Below are 16,602 nucleotides of genomic sequence, written 5' to 3'. Positions count from 1 at the left end.
ATCCAGGAGAATATCAAAAGAGAGAATAACAGCTATTTTGCAAATGAACCCTCCAACGACAAAAAGAGATGTCAGGATGTTTTTGGGAACGGTGGGCTACTGTCGTCAGTGGATACCCAACTTCTCAATCATCTCGAAACCTTTAATAAGACTGACAGGAAAGGAACTCAAGGATGAGCCGTATACTATAACTTTGTCCAAAGAGGAACTTGAGTCATTCATGGAATTAAGAGAATGCATGTGCAGGGCACCAGCGTTAGGTATGCCTGATTATACGGATCCTTTTCTACTGTTTTGTCATGAACGTGATTCCTGTTCTTTGTCTGTCTTAACACAGGTCCAAGTAGATGCAAATCGCCCTGTAGCATATTTTTCAGCTACTTTGGACCCTGTCGCAGCAGCCTTACCAGGTTGTTTGTGCGCAGTTGCAGCAGTTGGTCAGAGACTTTCACAGTGTGAAGTCATAGTCATGGGACACCCCCTAAAAGTAATGGTTCCACATTCAGTTGAAATTCTGTTGACTCAAACTAAAACTCAGCACATGACAAATGCTTGACTCACTAAGTATGAGACAATCATACTGGGGTCACTGAATGTTTCCCTTAAACGATGTACTGTATTGAACCCGGCAACTTTACTTCCTGTTGAGAACACTGAAATCAAAAATGAGGAAGAATTTGAACATGACTGTCTTGAGGTAACCGAATTATGAACCAAACCACGTACAGATATTCAGGACACACAGCTAAAAGAAAATGATTGCATCATGTTTGTTTAAGAGATTCAGTTGGAACACTGAGGGATGGATATGCTCTGTGTACCATAGCTGGTATCATTGAAGCTTCCTGGCTCGAGAGGGTGATCTCTGCACAAGGGGCAGAATTAATTGCCCTTACCAAGGCATGCCACACAGCTGTTAATCTAAGAGTCACTATTTATACTGACAGCAGATACAGATTTGGAATTGTGCATGATTTTGGCCAACTATGGTCACAAAGGGGTTTTATGACCTCTTCTGGTTCTCCTGTGAAAAATGGTGAACAAATAAAGGATTTGTTACATACGATTCAGTTACCTCTTGAAATTGCCGTGGTGAAATGCAATGCTCATGTTAGATCACAAGACTTTCTATCCATGGGATACGGTTATGCAGATCAAGTCGCAAGGTTCTGCGCATTGAACTGTATATCGTTCAAGGAACAGTGGGAATTGTTGCCACAAACCGAAAATGACACGTTTGAACCTCGCAATAAGGGTGGTTGATACTCTAGATGAGTTAAAAACCTTACAAAGTTGTGCAAGCAAAGAGGAAAAACGTTCCTGACAAAGAATGCAATGTGTACAAAGGGCTGATGACTTGTGGGTCTCAGAGGAAGGAAAATTAGTTCTGCCAAACGGTCTTCTACCCCAGTTTGCCAGACTATATCATGGACAGGCTCATCTTGGGAGGGATGCGATGATCAGGTCATTCAAAATAGACTGGTTCAACCCAAAATTCAGACATGCTGCAGAGGTTATTTGCCACAGGTGCGTCACTGTCAACAGATGAATGCTGGGAAAGGAACAGTGGTGACGTTGAGCAACATAGGGAGAGCTGACGGTCTATTCTGCAAAATGCAAATGGATTTCATTGAAATGCCTGTTTGTGGAGGATTGAAGTATGTGTTGGTGATTGTGTGCATTTTCAGTCACTGGATTGAAGCTTACCCCACACGTAGAAATGACAGTCTTACAGTTGCAAAGCTGCTACTTAGAGAACTAATACCTAGGTTCGGGTTTCCGGTCTCTATAGAGTCAGATAGGGGCAGACACTTTGACAATGAGGTGATTAAAGTCCTGTGTGCCGCACTTGACATAGAACAAAAGCTGCATTGTAGCTACCGCCCGAAGCATCAGGACTAGTAGAGCAAATGAACGGCACTTTGAAATCAAGAATGGCAAAAATGTGCGCAGCTGCCAATATGAAATGGCCAGATGCATTGCCCTTAGTGCTGATGTCCATGAGAAACACCCCTGACAAGAGAACGGGACTGTCTCCCCATGAAATCCTCATGGGCAGAGCTATGAGATTGCCAGCAGTACCTACAAATGCTCTAGTGAATATCACAGATGATATGGTGTTGGATTACTGCAAAGGTTTGGCTGATGTGGTTCGCTCTTTCTCTCACCAGGTGGAAGCTAACACATTACCACTGATCGGAGATCCAGGTCACACCTTGCTAGCTGGTGACTGGGTGGTTGTCAAGAATCACGTAAGAAAATTGTGTCTGGAGCCACGTTGGAGAGGTCCGTATCAAGTAATCCTGACAACCACTACTGCCGTGAAGTGTGCCGGAGTTCCAAACTGGATACATGCCAGTCACACAAAGAAGGTAATGTGTCCTGTTGACGAGGAACTTGAAGTTACTGGCACAACAGCTTCAGGAAAAGAAGTCTCAGGGCCAGAAAACAGTCAAGAAGAAACTGAGACTGCCAGAGCACCCACTGAGAACAGCCTCGTCCCTCAAGCAGTGAATGAGTTCGAGAGAGGTGACAGAGTGCCTATCTCAGTAGAGGCAGCAGGAGAACTAAATCAAGGAGAGGTTCTCCCAGAAGTAGACAGATTCGGGTTAGAACTTGAACCCGGTACAGATCCAGAAGAAGAAGAAGAAGAGGGAGAGATAATAGAAAAGGATCAGAGTGTGCCAGCGTCTCTTGAACCAGCTGCAGGTCCATCAAGCGAAAACACCATATCACAAGAGGAGGGTACTATCCAGCGTCCTGAAAAGACACATCGAGAAAAGACGCATATAGGTGACAACTGGCCAGAAAAGCCACTCTTCAAGATAAGAAATCCATCAAGTGAAACAATAACAGAGGAAAACGATACATCCCGAGTGGAAGACCTAAGTGAAGGAGAGCAACAAGGTGAACGAAGGCTGAAAAGAAAAAGAGTTGCACACAGAAGATATACAGGTCCTGAATGGGCGTATGCTACAACATCTGAATGGCAACAAGAATTCCTAGCATTCTGTTTTGACCGAGAAGTGCCAGGCCAATACTACGGTACCTGAACTGATCTAAAGAAAAACTTGGTTTAAAAATCAAAAATTTAAAACTGAAGAAAGAGACTTATAAATTACCGAATGGGACATTAAAACCAGAATTGACTTTGAGAAACCTAATTACGACAAGCTGCTAATCTGATTTGACAAAGGGATCCTGGTGCGAGTGAAAACGCTGTAAATACATGCAAGAAAAGAGAGAGAGAGAATTTTTAAACCATCCTCTAGTTGATTGTTATTCTGCTATCTGATTCTATATAGACATGGCTTATAATAAAAACAGTAATAAGGGAAGTAAAGTCTGTGGTTGGTTAGGTCTTATAATAGGTATTGTGTGTGCAATAATAATTGTAGGAGTGATTGTGGGAATACCATAGTTAGAGAAAGAGACTATTAATGCTACTTCGAAATCTGAAACTACAACTCTAACACCGTGGGAAAGATTTGAAAAGGATGCAAGGCACTTCCATGAGGGAAATAATTTGAAAGGGGAACTTTCTACTAATGTCTTCTATCGCTTGCTAAATGAGTATGTGGAAAACATGGATGCGATAGATTGTTATGTGTGTACTAAGATTCCTTCATCTGTGTAGGAGGGAGTTACTTATCATAGCCTCCCTCTAACTTACGGCATTAGTTGCAGCTTGCTACTAACAAGGTTCTATAATCAAGAGCATGTGCAATACTTTTATTCGAATCTGGATGTTGTGATTTCTTTTGTGCCTGTGATTGAATTCTTGAACAAACTGGCTAAGGAACATGACATAAAAATAGTTAGAGGATTCTTTGAGCCAACGCTTACATTTGGAACTGCTTACGCACATCGCAATAATTTGACTTGCTTGCTACCACCTGTAGAGAAAAGCTTTTTAGATCACACTGATGATAGACGCAAAGCATTGAAAGAAAGATTAGAAAAAGGGTTAGAAAAACGTACATGTGCAAATGATTATGCTTACACTGCAATCAAGACACAAGGCAAACTAGCTATAGATGCATTACATGTAGGTAGACTTTGTGTATATATGCCGAAATCTGAGCAAGACAATTTGTTTGTGGGAACGAGTGAATGTAGACATGTGTTTTTGTTTCAGAGTAAATGGACATTTATGCTGAATGGACAGGATCCAGCGATCCCTGGGATCTATTACATCTGTGGGCTTAATGCTTATTACCATCTCCCTAAGGGATGGTATGGGACATGTTATTTGGGAATAGTTTTCCCAAAGATTTACCAGATTGATGACTTAAAACAAATACCTAAAACGTCTGAATTACAACATGCTAGACAAAAACGAGAATCAGTGGCTGCTGTCATTGGTGATATTTTTGGAGCTATAATCCCTTTAGTAGGGGTTACCCTGAATTCTATGAAGATTAAAAGGTTGTCTACTATTGTGGATAACATGCTGACAAATTTTACAGGGGCTATACTCCTGATGGATACTGAACTTGTTGCAGAAAGAGCTATGACTCTCCAAAATAGACTTGCTTAAGATATTCTTTTAGCAAAGAGTGGAGGGGTCTGCAAGATGCTCAACGAGCGTCATTGTTGCTCGTTCATTCCGGATAATAGTAAAAAGATTAGAGGTATGCTTACTAACCTAACTAGAGATAGTGCAGATTTAAAGCATTTGAAGGAACCTGGAGTTTGGGAGACATTTGGAAAAGGAATTGCCAGAGTAGGGAGCTGGTTTACCTATATTTGGAATGGGGTACTCGCAAAAATATTAATGGTTCTACTAATCGTTTTGACCTGTTTAATAGGATTATGGGGGTCATGTGAAATTAAAGACAAAATTAAGAAAAAATTGACTAAAAGATCCAGAAGAAACGAAGAAAGTGAAAGAGAGAAAAGGTTCAATGAAATTTGGGAAAGTTCACATAAAGGACAAGATGTTGAAATGCGCATTATGCGCGAGATGAAAAATTAAATGTGAAAGGTCAAAAGGGAAAGGTTGGTGTGATGATGAGCGTCATCAGAGGAGGGACTGAGAGAGCTTAGTTTAGATATTACATATACTAAAAGAGAAATGCTTATATCAATGCTTAATGATGCTGCATAGAAAACGACAATAATTAGTGTTTGCTTAAACGTGCACCTGAATTACGACTATAATGTGTGTGGCCATCAATATATATATACGTAAACTAATAATGATGAGTAAAACTGTTCATGTTATGGTTTATATTAACAATTGCGATACTGCATTTATATTAAAACCTTATAGGCCTTAAGTCAGTGTGAGCTGCAGTTTAGCTGCCTGGCTCTCATATTAAAATCATTTTCTTTCTGTTTTTCAGTATGCTGACTCGCAAAGGGCCATGACCCTGCAAATGTTCTTTTCTTAAAACTTGGTAGATTCATGTATCTTTTGTGATTCCGTTCCCATCCGCATTCTTGCTGCTTTTGTATAAGTTTTATATAAGAAGTTGAAACAAATGTAGATTAATGTAATGTACAAGGATGTTTAAACCATGGACAAAGGAACTCATGACCCTAGAAGACATGCCAAACCATGAAGCAACTGCCGGATGTGCCCACACCGAAGACATCAATTATGAAGACCAATCAAAGTGTTATGAATTATCGTGGGGTGACAATTAGGATTACCTAATATATGATTTTATAGGTTAAAGACAGTGGGGTATAACAAATGTCCAATAGAATTTTGGGGGTAGGTATTGTGAAAAAGAGATAAAAACCCATGTCGCAGAAAGGTCGTTAGAACTAGGTAGGGAATGCTATTGATTTTATCCAGAAACTCTGTCACTCTGTTTGGTGACTTTGAGACTTAATAAACCATCCTCACCCATAGACTGCCCCTTTACGTTTCTCCTCCTTATGAGGGAAGCGTCCCCTGTCCTTTATTCGAGGTTAGACTGATGGCAATACGACTGATGTCCTGAGGACGAAGACTGATCCTGTGTGCTGACCTAATCCTTGGAGGGTAATTATGACAATGTGATTTGTAATTTGTCTGTTTGCTTTTCCTTTCTAGGTACCAACTGCTCATTTTTATACAGGCCATATTTAGATGTTTTCTAAATTGATGTTCTAAATTATTTTGCATGAAGCCCAACATGCTGATGCTAATTAGTGGTTAGGACAGGTGATCACTCTGACTGACGCAATAGACAAAGACTGACGTTACGCTATGCGGAACTGAGATTTACGTGATATTCTTTGTATTCTGGTCTATGTTCACGCTGTGCTATGTTTTTATGTTTGTGATTTTTGCATTAATGAAATCTTATCACAGTTGCCATATTGTGACTATGCTCTAATGCTTCTTGGTTTTGAGATTGACACTTTTGCTAGTAGATTGTAATCAATAGGGAATAAAATTCATAAAATTCTATCAAAAGGTGTGGTTATTCATGGCTGAGATGTCATGGTTGTGTCGACAATTTGATTAATGTCTTCATCCAAAGTAAGGTGCATTGTGGTGGTAAATATTGATGACATCATTGATATATTGCTTGATATATTGATCAGTTATCTCTCCACTGGGTCAAAAGATTCATTGGCCTAAAACGAGTCCTAATGTGTAATAAATTAACATAGAAGGACGCTTTAGCAGTACCTTTATTTTTAGTAACTCTGGGTATTGTGTTTTCTTATAATATTGTGCTATATGATATCAGTGGTATAGTAGGAGCTTTGCATGTCTCCTAGTTTAGCCTAAGCTGCCTTGTCATAGCTATCTCTATCAGCCTAAGCTGCTAGAAATACCTCTATTCTACTAACAAGGGATAACTGGACCTGGCACAACGTGTAAGTACCACAAGGTACCCACTATAAGCCAGGCCACCCTCCTACAAGCAAGTGCTGTAAATCTCTGGACACGTGTTTCTGGGTTCAGCCCTTCATCAGCAGATAGCAGCTTAGTCTGTGGGGTTGGTGGAAATACTGCAAAAGACCACTCTGTTCTATGTACCACTTACTGGCACGCAGGTGCACAACCAGAGCTTGTCAGCTCTTTGGCTCAAGGGAGCCTTCTTAAACAGGAAAACCAGGAAGGGAGCACACTGCCTCACACTCCAGCATGCAGTCAGCTACAAATTCATCATGGTGAATGCAGTCAAAGTTCGTTTTTTATTCATAAAGTACACTGTCGTTTTTCACCTTAGTAGGTGCAGCAAGCACTGTAAATCTCTGGACACGTGTTTCTGGCTTCAGACCTTTATCAGCAGAGAGCTGCTTTGTCTGTGGGGTTGCTGGAAATGTGCAAAAAGTCCTCTCAGGTCTATGTACGTCTCACTGACACGTAGGTGCCCAACCAGACCTTGTCAGCTTGTCGGCTCAAGGGAGCCTTCTTAAACAGGAAAACCAGGAAGCGAGAACCCTGCCTCACACTCAAGCGTGCAGTCAGCTCCAATGCATCATGGTAAATGCAGTCAAAGTTCGTTTTTTTATCCATAAACTGTAGTTTTTCACCTTAGTAGGTGCAGCAAGTGCTGTGAATCTCTGGACACGTGTTTCTGGGTTCAGCCCTTCATCAGCAGATATCAGCTTTTTCTGAGGGGTTGATTGAAATGCTGCCAAACGTCCTCTCAGGTCTATGCACCACTTACTGCAATGCAGGTGGCCAACCAGAACTCGTCAGCTCTTTGGCTCAAGGGAGCCTTTGTAAATAGAAATACCATGAAGGGAGCACCCTGCCGCACACTCCAGCGTGCAGTCAGCCCCAATGCCTCATGGATGTGTGATGATATGAAAAAAATGCTCAAACTCATAGTGACACTTAAATAATGAAAAGCTATCTGTCATGCTACTCGACGGGTCAGCTGCTAGGGTTAATATTTGAACATTCTCCCAACATACATCCTTTAAACATCTGTGAAGCGTTTTTGGAAGGTGCAAAAGGTCCGCCCAGTAGGACCCCAACCCAAGTTTGAGGAAACCTCTTTTTATATACTGGCACCATGGGATTTTCCCAACCTGAGAGTGTCTTAAAAGCACTACTAGGCATGTTCTATAAGGATCTAACACTACTGTGGACCATGTCCGAAACCAATATTGCAGCGGTCTCAAGGCAGCAATATCAGGAATAGAATGCAAATTTAGATCCATTCGGATAGGCAATGTAGGAGAACTCAAAGGAACTTTTAGCAGGGCCTTGATAAAAACATTCTCTGCTCTTTCTATATCATGGAGTTTACCATGGCCCACAGCTCTGCACCATATGAAGCGCCCGCTCTAGCCTGCACTTTAAAGATATCCACTGCAGGTGTAATAGGAAAGGCGGGTGTTCTAGCAGAAAATCTCAAAATGCCCCTGGTCTTTTGTTTAAGGGACATAACACACTTTTTCAGGTGTGATGTCCATTTATGGGAGTTGTCTAGCCTAATTTCCAGGTAGTCAAAATCGTTAACACGTTCAAGGACCTCACCATCAAGGACTATATTTTTCTTTAATCTAAGTTTTGGGTCACCAAATACCATACATTTTGTTTTGGTGCAATTTATTTGTAAGCCATAATTCTTGCAAAACCCAAAAAATGTGTCCAAAAGCCTAGATAATCAAAACGCAGTTTGGGATAGAAGCAAGGTATCGTCAGCAAACAACAGGCACGGTGTCTTACTACCACCCAATGTCGGAGCATCATTTTGTCTATCAAGCAAATATGGAATACAGGCATTTATAAAAAGTTAAAAAAGAGATGGACCCAAAACTCATCTCTGTCTGACACCTTTCTGTAAAGGAAACTCATCAGATAATTCTCTGTCCTTCCCCCACCTTACTCTAGCAAAGCTGTCTGAATACAGTTCCCTAACCAAATTTATAATGGGCCCGGGACTCCGGTTTTGGCCAAAGTCTCCCACAGCTTGGGACGGGAGACCAAATCAAAAGCAGATCTAAGATAAACAAAGGCGACAAACAGCCTACTACCATCCAGGTCCACTACCTTCCATTTAATTGGGAGAAAGCGGAAGACCTGGTCCACCCTGGCCATCCCTCGCCTGAAACCCATCTGTAAATGGCTTAAGGCCCCATTTTCTTTGATCCAGGCTCTAAGCCTACCCAAAACCTGAAAGGAGAAACATTTCTGGAGATTATCTAAGTGGGTGATCGGTCTGTAGTTTCCCGGAGCCGATTTATCCCCTTTTTTATAGATAGGGACAATTATTGCACCCTTCCACAAATGGGGAAAGATAGTTTTTTCCAAAATGGCATTTGAAACTTGATTAACATAAGGGCCCCATAGTGTCAGATCAGACTTATACAGATCAGATGGGATCCTATCTAGCCCGGAGGCCTTCCCTGGTTTTCGGGCAATAATAGCTATCTCTGTTTCTTTCCTAGTGAATGGCTTAATAACACCTGCCCGATCGATCCTATCCATGTATGCATCCTCTATACCCACAGGAAAATCAGAGTCCTGAGTAAATGCAGTCACAGTTTGTATTTTATCCATAAAATAAACTGCAGTTTTTCACTTTAGTAGGTGCAACAAGAGCTGTAAATTTCTGTACACGTGTTTCTGGGTTCAGCCCTTCATCCGCAGAGAGCAGCTTTGTCTGTGGGGTTGGTGGAAATGCTGCCAAAAGTCCTCTCAGGTCTATGTACCACTCACTGTCTCACAGGTGCCCAACCAGAGCTCGTCAGCTCATTGGCTCAAGGGACCCTTCTTAAACAGGACAACCAGCAAAGGAGCTCCCTGCCTCACACTGCTCATGCAGTCAGTCCCAATGCAGCATGGTAACTGCAGTCAAAGTTAGTATTTTATCCATAAACTAAACTACAGTTTTTCACCCTTGTAGGTGAAGCAAGTGCTGTAAATCTCTCGACACGTATTTCTGGGTTCAGCCCTTCATCAGCAGAGGGGAGCTTGGTCTGTGGGTTGCTGGAAATGCTGCCAAAAGTCCTCTCAGGGCTAAGTACCACTCACTGACAACCAGAGCTCGTCAGCTCATTGGCTCAAGGGAGCCATCTTAAACAGGAAAGCCAGCAAGGGAGAACCCTGCCTCACACTCCAGCATGCAGTCAGCCACAGTGTATCATTTTAAATAAAGTCAAAGTTTGTTTGTTATCCATAAAGTAAACTGCATTTTTTCACCTTAGTAGGTGCAGCAAACGCTGTGAATCTCTGGACATGTGTTTCTGGGTTCAGCCTTTCATCAGCAGAGAGGAACTTTGTGTGTGGGGTTGCTGGAAGTGCAGCCAAAAGTCATCTCAAGTCTCTCTACCACTCAATGGCACCCAGGCGCTCACCCAGAGATCGTCAGCTCGTTGGCTCAAGGGAGCCTTATTAAACAGGAAAACCAGAAAGGGAGCACCCTGCCTCACACTCCAGCATTCAGTCACTCCCAGCTCATCATGCTAAATGCAGTCAAAGTTAGTTTCTCATCCATAAAGTAAACTGCAGTTTTTCACCTTCATAGGTGCAGCAAGTTTTGCGAATCTGTGGACACATGCTCCTGGATTCAGCCCTTCATCAGCACAGAGGAGCTTTGTCTCTGTGGTAGCTGGAAATACTGCCAAAAATTCTCTCAGGTTTATGTATCATTCATTGGCATGCAGGTGCTCAACCAGAGCTCGTCAGCTCGTTGGCTCAAGGGGCCATCTTAAACAGGAAAACCAGAAAGTGAGCACCCTGCCTCACAATCCAGCATGCAGTCAGCCCCAGTGCATACTGGTAAATGCAGTCAAAGCTTGTTTCTTTATCCATAAAGAAAACTGTAGTTTTTCACTTTAGTAGGTGCAGCAAGTGCTGTAAACCTCTGTACACGTTTTTGTGGGTTCAGCCCTTCATCAGCAGAAAGCAGCTTTGTCTGTGGGGTTGATAGAAATGCTGCCAAAAGTCCTCTGAGGAGTATGTACCACTGACTACCACACAGGTGCCCAACCAGAGCTTGTCAGTGCTTGTCAGTGCTTTGGCTCAAGGTAGCCTTCCTAAACAGGAAAACCAGGAAGGGAGCACCCTGCCTCACACTCGAGCATGCAGTCAGCTCCAGTGCATCATGGCAAATGCAGTCAAAGTTCATTTTTTTATCTATAAAGTAAACTGTAGTTTTTTACCTTAGTAGGTGCGGCAAGTGCTGTAAATCTCTGGACACGTCTTTCTGGGTTCAGCCCTTAATCGGTAGAGAGCAGCTTTGTCTGTGGGGTTGCTAGAAATGCTGCCAAAAGTCCTCTCAGGTATTTTTACCACTCACTGGCATGCAGATGCCCAACATGAGCTCATCAGATCGTTGGCTCAAGTAAGCCTTCTTAGACATGAAGAACATAAAGGGAGCACCCTGCCACATACTCCAGCATGCAGTCCGCCCCAAAGCATCATGGTAAATGCAGTCAAAGTTTGTTTTTTTATCCATAAAGTAAACTGCAGTTTTTCACTTTAGTAGGTGCAGTAGATGCTGTAAATCTCTGAACATGCCTTTCTGGGTTCAGCCCTTCATCATCAGATAGCAGCGTTGTCTGTGGGGTTGTTGGAAATGCTGCCAAAAGTCCTCTCAGGACTATGTACCACTTACTGACATGCAGGTGCCCAACCATAGCTCATCATCTCTTTGGCTCAAGGGAGCCTTATTAAACAGGAAAACCAGGAAGGGAACACCCTGCCTCACACTCCATCATGCAGTCAGACCCAATGCATTATGGTAAATGCAGTCAAAGTTTGTTTTTTTATAAATAGTGTATACTGTAGATTTTCACCTTAGTAGGTGCAGCAAGTGCTGTAAATCTCTGGAAGCGTGTTTCTGGGTTGAGCCCTTCATCAGCAGAGAGCAGCTTTGGCTGTGAGGTTGATGGAAATGTTGCCAAAAGTCCTCTCAGGTCTATGTACCACTCATGGGCACGCAGGTGCCCAGCCAGAGCTCGTCAGCTCGTTGGCCCAAGGGAGCCTTCTTAACCAGGAAAAGCAGGAAGGGAGCACCTTGACTCGCACTCCAGCATGCAGTCGGTCTCAATGCATCATGGTAAATGAAGTCAAAGTTAATTTTTTTAACAATAAAGAAAACTGTAGTTTTCACTTTAGCAGGTGCAGCAAGTGGCGTAAATCTCTGGACACGTGTTTCTGGGTTCAGTCCTTCATCAGCAGAAAGCAGCTTTGTCTGTGGGGTTGCTGGAAATGCTGCCAAAAGTCCTCTCGGTTCTATGTACCACTCACTGCCATGCAGATGCCCAACCAGAGTTCGTCAGCTCGTTGGCTTAAGGGAGCCTTCTTAAACAGGAAAACCAGGAAGGGAGCACCCTGCCTCATACTCCAGCATGCAGTAAGCCCCACTGCATCATGGTAAATGCAGTCAAAGTTAAAAAAAAATATCCATATAGCAAACTGTGATTTTTTGACCTTTGTAGGTGCAGCAAGTGCTGTAAATCTCTGGAAACTTCTTTCTGGGTTAAACCCTTAATCAGTAGAGAGCAGCTTTGTCTGTGGGGTTACTGGAAATGCTGCCAAAAGTCCTATCAGTTCTTTGTACCACTCACTGGCATGCAGATGCCCAACGAGAGCTCATCAGATCGTTGGCTCAAGGAAGCCTTCTTAGATATGAAAAACAGAAAGGGATCACCCTTCCATATACTCCAGCATGCAGTCAGCCCCAGAGCATCATGGCAAATGCAGTCAAAGTTTGTTTTTTTATCCATAAAGTAAACTATAGTTTTTAACTTTAGTAGGTGCAGCAAGTGCTGTAAATCTCTGAACACGTCTTTCTGGGTTCAACCATTCATCAGCAGATAGCGGCTTTGTCTGTGGGTAGATAGCAATGCTGCCAAAAATCCTCTCAGGACTGTGTAACGCTTTCTGGCACGCAGGGGCCCAACCATAGCTCGTCATCACTATGGCTCAAGGGGGCCTTCTTAAACAGGAAAACCAAGAAGGGAACAGCCTGCCTCACACTCCAGCATGCAGTCAACCCCAATGTATCATGGCAAATGCAGTCAAAGTTTGTTTTTTCATAAATAAAGTATACTGTAGATTTTCAACTTAGTGGATGCAGCAAGTGCTGTAAATCTCTGGACACGTGTTTCTGGGTTCAGCGCTTCATCAGCATGGAGCAGCTTTGTCTGTGGGGTTGTTGGAAATGCTACCAAAAGTCCTCTCAGATCTTTGTACCACTCACTGGCACACAGGTTCACAACAAGAGCTCCTCCGCTCATAGGCTCAAGGGAGCCTTCTTATACAGAAAAACCAGGAAGGGAACACCCTGTCTCACACTCCAGCATTCAGTCAGTCTCAATCCATCATGGTAAAAGCAGTCAAAGTTTTTTTTTTTTACCCATAAAGTAAACTGTAGTGTTTCACCTTAGTAGGTGCAGCAAGTGATGTAAATCTCTGGAAGCGTGTTTCTGGGTTGAGCCCTTCATCAGCAGAGAGCAGCTGTGGGGTTGATGAAAATGCTGCCAAAAGTCCTGTCAGCTCTATGTACCACTCACTGGCATGGAGGTGCCCAATCAGAACTTGTTAGCTCATTGGCTCAAGGGAGCCTTCTTAAACAGGAAAACCAGGAAGGGAACTCCCTGCCTCACACTGCAGCATGCAGACAGCCCCAGTGCATCATGGTAAATACTGTCAAAGTTTGTTTTTTCCTCCATAAAGTAAACTGTAGTTTTTCACCTTAGTAGGTGCAGCAAGTATTGTAAATCTCTGGACAAGTCTTTCTGGGTTCAGCCCTTCATTGGTAGAGAGCAGTTTTGTCTGTGGGGTTGATGAAAATACTGCCAGAAGTCCTCTCAGGTCTATGTACCACTCGCTGGCACGCAGGTGCCCAACCAAAGGTCGTCAGCTCGTTCGCTCAAGGGAGCCTTCTTAAACAGGAAAAGCAAGAAGGGAGCACCTTGACTCACACTCCAGCATGCAGTCCGTCTCAATGCATCATGGTAAATGAAGTCAAAGTTTGTTTTTTTAACCATAAAGAAAACTGTAGTTTTCACCTTAGTAGGTGCAGCAAGTGCTGTAAACCTCTGGACACGTGTTTCTGGGTTCAGTCCTTCATCAGCAGAAAGCAGCTTTGACTGTGGGGTTGATGAATATGCTGCCAAAAGTCCTCTCAGGTCTATGTACAAACTCAATGGCATGCAGCTGACCAACCAGAGCTTGTCAGCTCATTGGCTTAAGGGAGCCTTCTTAAACATTAAAACCAGGAAGGGAGCACCCTGCCCCACACTCCAGCATGCAGTCAACCCCAATGCATCATGGTAAATGAAGTAAACGTTTGTTTTTCTATCCATGAAGTAAACTGTAGGTTTTCACCTTAGTAGGTGTAGCAAGTGCTGTAAATCCCTGGACACTTGTTTCTGGGTTCAGCCCTTCATCAGCAGAGCACAGCTTTGTCTGTAGGGTTGCTGGAAATGTTGTAAAGAGTCCTCTAATGTCTATGTACCACTCAATGGCTCGCAGGTGCCCAACCAGAGCTCGTCAGCTCGTTGGCTCAAGGGAGTCTTCTTAAACAGGAAAAGCAGGAAGAGAGCACCCTGACTCACACTCCAGCATTTTGTCAGACCCAATGATTTGTGGTAAATGCAGTTAAAGTTTGTTTTATGATCCATAAAGTGAACTGTAGTTTTTCACCTTAGTAGGTGCAGCAAGTGCTGTAGAACTCAGGACATGTCTTTCTGGGTTCACCCCTTCATCAGTAGAGAGCAGCTTTGTCTGTGTTGTTGTTGAAAATGCTGCCAAACGTCCTCTCACGTCTATGTACCACTCACTGGCACACAGGTGCCCAAACAGAGCTCGTCAGATTATTGGCTTAAGGGAGCTTTCTAAAACAGGAAAACCAAGAAGGAAGCACCCTGCCTCACACTCCAGCATGCAGTCAGCCCCAATGGATCATGTTAAATGCAGTCAAAGTTCGTTTTTTTATCCATAAGGTGCAACAAGTGCTGTAAATCTCTGGACTCTTCTTTCTGGGTTCAGCCCTTCATCAGCAGAGAGCAGGTTTGTCTGTGGGGTTGATAGTAATGCTGCTGAAAGTCCTCTCAGGTCTATGTACCACTCACTTAAACGCAGGTGCCCAACCAAAGCTCATCAGCTTGTTGGCTCAAGGTAGCCTTATTAAACAGGAAAACCAGGAATGGAGCACCCTGCATCACACTCCAAAATTCACTCAGCCCCAATACATCATGGCAAATGTAGTGAAAGTTTGTTTTATTATCCATAAAGTAAACTGTAGTTTTTCAGCTTGCTAGGTACAGCAAGTGGTGTAAAACTCTGGACACGTGTTAGTAGGTTCAGCCCTTCATTAGCAGAGAGCAGCTTTGTCTGTGGGGTTGATGGAAATGGTGCCAAAAGTCCTCTCTGGTCTATGTACCACTCACTGGCATGCAGGTGCCCAACCAGAGCTCTTCAGCTCGTTGGCTCAAGGGAGCCTTCTTAAACAGGTAAACCAGAAAGGGAGTACCCTATCTCACACTCCAGCATATATTCAGACCAAGTGCATCATGGTAAATGCAGTGAAAGATAGTTTTTTATACATAAAGTAAACAGCACTGTTTCACCTTAGTAGGTGCAGCAAGTACTGTGTATCTCTGGACAAATTTTTTGTGGGTTAAGCCCTTCATCAGCAGAGAGGAGCCTTGTCTGTGGGGTTGCTGGAAATCCTGCCAAAAGTCCTCTCACATGTATGTACCACTCAATTGCTTGCCGATGCTCAATTAGAGCTCGTCAGCTAGTTGACTCAAAAGAGCCTTCTTAAACAGGAAAACCAGGAAGGGAGCACCCTGCCTCACACTCCAGCATGCAGTCAGCCCCAATCATAATGGTAAATGGAGTCAAAGTTTTTTTTTTTTATCCATAAAGTAAACTTTAGTTTTTCAATACAGTAGGTGCAGCAAGTGCTGTAAATCTCTGGACACGTGTTTCTGGTCTCAGCCCTTCATCAGCAGATAGGAGCTTTGTCTGTTGGGTATGATGAAAATGTGTCAAATGTCCGCTCAGGACTATGTACCACTTACTGCCATGCAGGTGCCCAACCAGAGCTCATCAGCTCGTTAGCTCAAGGGAGCCTTCTTAACCAGGAAAACCAGGAAAAGAGCACCCTGACTCACAGTCCAGCATGCAGTCAACCGCAATGCATCATGGTAAAAGAAGTAAAAGTTTTGTTTTTTTATCCATGAAGTAAACTATAGTTTTTCACCTTAGTAGGTGCAGCATATCGGGAAATCTCGGGACACGTGTTTCTGGGTTCAGCACTTTATCGGTAGAGAGCAGCTTTGTCTTTGTACCACCACTGGCACGGAGATGCCCAACCAGAGCTCGTCAGCTCGTTGACTCAAGGAAGCCTTCTTGAACATGAAAATCAGAAAGGGAGCACCCTGCCTTTCACTCCAACATGAAGTCAGCCACAATGCATCATGGTAAATGCAGTCAAAGTTATTTTTTTATCTGTAAAGTAAACTGTTGTTTTTCCCTTTAGTAGGTGCAGCAAGTGCTGTAAATCTCTGAACACCCCTCTTTTTGGGTTCAGCTCTTCATCAGCAGATAGAAGCTTTGTCTGTGGGATTGATGGAAATGCTACCAAAAGTCCTGTGTGGACTATGTACCAATTACTGGAACGTAGGTGCCCAACAAGAGCTCGTCAGCTCTTTGGCTTAAGGGAGCCTTCTTAAAAA

The sequence above is a fragment of the Pleurodeles waltl genome, chromosome 7, assembly GCF_031143425.1.
Source record: "Pleurodeles waltl isolate 20211129_DDA chromosome 7, aPleWal1.hap1.20221129, whole genome shotgun sequence".
NCBI classification, from domain to species: Eukaryota; Metazoa; Chordata; class Amphibia; order Caudata; family Salamandridae; genus Pleurodeles; species Pleurodeles waltl.
This window is presented reverse-complemented; position numbering follows the sequence as displayed.